The following is a 3,860-nucleotide window of genomic DNA, read 5'->3' as shown; positions in this document are numbered from 1 at the left end:
TCCGTGCTCATCATTAGGAGATTAAGGCTTCCACCATTAACATGTGCCCCCTTTTCTATGGGTTGAGCAATGAAGAGCCTTAAAAACATTTAGATGAGTTTTTGGAAGTCTGCTCCACCGTGAAAATCACAGATGTTCCGGAAGAAGTCCTAAAAATGAAGCTTTTCCCTTTCACTCTTCGGGATAAAGCTAAATATTGGTTCAATAACTTGCAGCCGAATACAATTACCTCTTGGGCACAATTACAACAAGAGTTCTTAAAGAAGTATTACCCCGCAAGTCGAACTGATGCCATGAGAACTTCCATTCGTGAATTTAAACAACAAGAAGGAGAACCCCTTCATGAAGCATGGGAACGTTTGAATGACTTGCTACGGAAATGTCCACATCATGACATTCCTAAATGGCAATTAGTTCAATGTTTCTTTTCAAGTTTATCCGATGCCAATAAGGGCATTGTTGATGCTTCTTGTGGCGGAAGCTACATAGAAAGAAATGAAGATGAAATTTGGCTTCTTTTCGAAAAAATGAGTGAAAACTCAATGCATAGATCTTCATCTTCTAGGGGTAGTGACCTAGCACATATGGGAGGAAAGAAAGCTATAAATCAAATAGACTCTTCCATGGAAATTGCCGCTGAGGTCAAAAATCTTACTCAAAGGTTTGATACATTCCTTTTGAATCAAGGTCCGGCAACTCAATCATATCCTCACCATTCCAATGAAATGTGCATGACTTGTTCTGGTTACACTCACCATACTTCAAATTGCCCTCTTGGACAAATTATACCAAGTGAGTCTCAAGAACAAGCAAATGTTGCTTTCATTCATCAAGGGAACAACCCTTATTCCAATACTTACAATCCGGGGTGGAAAAATCATCCAAACTTTGCATGGAGAAATCAAGGAGATGGTGCAAACCCTCCTCAAACTCAAGGTTACCAAGCAAAGTATGTTCCCCCACATCTCCAAAATCAAAATCAGAATTCTCAAGGTTAACGTCCTTCATTTTATCCTCAAAATATGAATCAATATTCTCATCCACAAGCATCAAATCCTCAGTCCTACTCTCATCCTCAAGCATCAAATTCTCAATCTTACTCTAATCCAAATCAAGCGCCTCCTGAGTTCTGCTTTTGAGGACAAAGTCTTGCAAGCTTTAGGTAATCTTCAAAAAGATAATCAACTGTTTCATTCTCACTCTCAATCAATTGCAAAGCTTGAAGCTCAAATTGGGCAATTAGCTAATTCTTTAAATGTGAGAGAGAAAGGTAAGTTGCCTAGTCAAACTGAGACCAATCCTAAAGGGCAATTTATGGCGCAAGCAAGTCCTTCATCAGAATTTTCTGGAAATGAGCAAGTTCAAGCAATTACTACCTTGAGGAGTGGTAGGAAAGTGGATAATAAGGTAGAGGTACCTAAGGAGGATAATGAATTGGCACAACCAAGTGGTTGCATCCATCCCATTCCAAATTCCTTGGATGCTAGTGGTTCCAAAAAGCACATTCCATCATCTTCATCATCATCTCCCCAATTAGAGAAGCCTTATGAGCCAAAAGCTCCATTTCCTCAAGCTTTGAGAGAGACTTCATCATTTGGGAGACAAGAAGGAAAAATTCATGATATGATGGAAGTGTTTAAACAAGTGAAAATTAATCTTCCTCTTCTAGATGCAATTAGGCAAATTCCACCATATGCAAAGTTCTTGAAGGACTTGTGCACACAAAAGAGGAAGAGCAAGGGAAGGGACCTTAAGAAAGTGCTTTTAAAAGAACAAGTGAGTTCCATTATTCTTTCTAACACTCCTCCTAAGTTCAAGGATCCGGGTGCTCCGACTATTTCTTGTATTATTGGAAACCAAGAGGTTCGTAGAGCTCTCCTTGATTTAGGTGCAAGTATCAATCTCATTCCATATTCTGTTTGCTTGCAATTAGGATTAGGGGACTTGAAGCCAACATCGGTAGTCATCCAACTAGCCGATAGATCAATTATAAAACCAAGGGGAATTGTTGAGGACATTCTAATTAAGGTTGATAATTTTTATTTCCCGGTTGATTTTGTGGTACTAGATACTGAGCCAATCCCTAATCTTACCAATCACATTCCAGTTATCCTAGGAAGACCATTTCTTGCCACTGCCAATGCCACCATTAATTGCAGATCTGGCATTATGGATATCTCATTTGGCAACATGATGGTTAAGCTTAATGTATTCAATGCGAGTCAACATCCCACAGATGAAGACGAGTGTTTCCTAGTGGATGTCTTGGATGAAACCATAGAGGAGACTCTTCCCTCTATTCTATCTAAGGACCCTCTTGAGGCGTGCCTTTGTGAAATGTTTGAAAGTTGTGGTTTTGACACAGAAGGATCCATAAGTGAGGTGAATGCTTTGATGGACTCTGTGGCCTGTTTGGATTACCCACCTTGGAAAAGCAAGAAGGAACCTCTTCCTTCACTCTCTAGTACTCCACCAGTTCCGTCTCTCATCTCTCCTCCTATTCTTGAGCTTAAGCCTCTTCCATCAAATCTAAAATACGCCTTCTTAGGCCCAAAAGAGACTCTTCCGGTCATCATTGCTTCCAATCTTGAAAATGACCAAGAGAATGATCTTTTGGAAGTGCTTAAAGCTAACAAAGAAACCATTGGATGGAGTGTGACTGACCTAAAAGGCATTGACCCTTCTATTTGTATGCATTTCATACACATGGAAGAGGATGAAAGGCCATTTAGGGATGCTCAAAGGAGATTGAACCCAAATATGAAGGAAATTGTCATGAAGGAGGTTGTGAAACTTCTAGATGCAGGAATCATTTATCCTATCTCTGATTCCAAATGGGTTAGTCCAACTCAAGTGGTTCCTAAAAAGTCGGGAATCAGAGTTGTTGAAAATGCTAAGGGTGATCTTATTTCGAAACGCACCGCCACTTCATGGCGTGTTTGCATAGATTACCGAAAGCTGAATTCTGCCACTAGGAAGGACCATTTTCCATTGCCTTTTATTGACCAAATCTTGGAAAGATTAGCTGGGCAACAATACTATTGCTTCCTAGATGGTTACTCGGGGTACAATCAAGTGGCCCTAGATCCATTGGATCAAGAAAAAACCACATTCACATGTCCTTTCGGTACATTTGCTTATCGATGGATGCCTTTCGGATTGTGCAATTCTCCTGCCACTTTCCAAAGGTGTATGATGTCAATTTTTTCGGACATGGTGGAGAAGTATTTAGAAGTCTTCATGGATGACTTCTCGGTTTTTGGGTCCTCATTTGATTCGTGTCTCCAAAATCTCAAAAAAGTGCTTCAAAGATGTCGTGAGACTAATCTTGTGTTAAGTTGGGAAAAGAGCCATTTCATGGTTCAAGAAGGAATCGTGCTTGGACATGTCATCTCTAAAAGAGGAATAGAAGTAGATAGAGCGAAAGTTAAGCTAATTTCTGAATTGTCTCCACCTACTACGGTGAGAGAAATCCGATCCTTTCTAGGATATACCGGTTTTTATCGCCGATTCATCAAAGACTTTAGCAAAATTGCTAGACCCTTGTGTAACCTTCTTGCCAAGGAAACTCTATTTGTCTTTGATGAAGCATGCCTAAATGCTTTTCATCAACTTCGCATGCTTCTATCATCCGCTCCTATCATGCAACCTCCAAATTGGTCCTTACCATTTGAGATTATGTGTGATGCTTCCGACTTCACAATGGGTGTTGTTTTGGGGCAAAGGGTAGGTAAACTACCATATGCTATATACTATGCGAGTAAGACTTTCTCAGGTGCCTAATTGAACTATTCTACCACCGAGAAAGAGTTACTTGCCGTAGTATATGCCCTTGATAAATTTCGGTCATATCTCTTAGG

At 40.1% G+C, this 3,860-nt stretch overlaps 1 non-coding gene across 1 annotated transcript; it reads right to left on the bottom strand.

Moving 5' to 3' along the window:
- Window positions 1-290: 290 nt before the first annotated feature.
- Window positions 291-397, bottom strand: LOC132310624 (small nucleolar RNA R71). Its single transcript, XR_009482655.1, has one exon. It is a non-coding gene; the product is annotated as a small nucleolar RNA R71 (small nucleolar RNA).
- Between the last annotated feature and the right edge of the window lie 3,463 nt (window positions 398-3,860).

This window comes from Cornus florida, unplaced genomic scaffold (assembly GCF_030987335.1).
Source record: "Cornus florida cultivar Cherokee Brave unplaced genomic scaffold, ASM3098733v1 CherokeeBrave_3.0.0_Hap2_Chr05, whole genome shotgun sequence".
Taxonomy (NCBI): domain Eukaryota; kingdom Viridiplantae; phylum Streptophyta; class Magnoliopsida; order Cornales; family Cornaceae; genus Cornus; species Cornus florida.
Note: the sequence above shows the minus strand (reverse complement) of the source record. Positions and strands in the feature narration are given on the sequence as shown.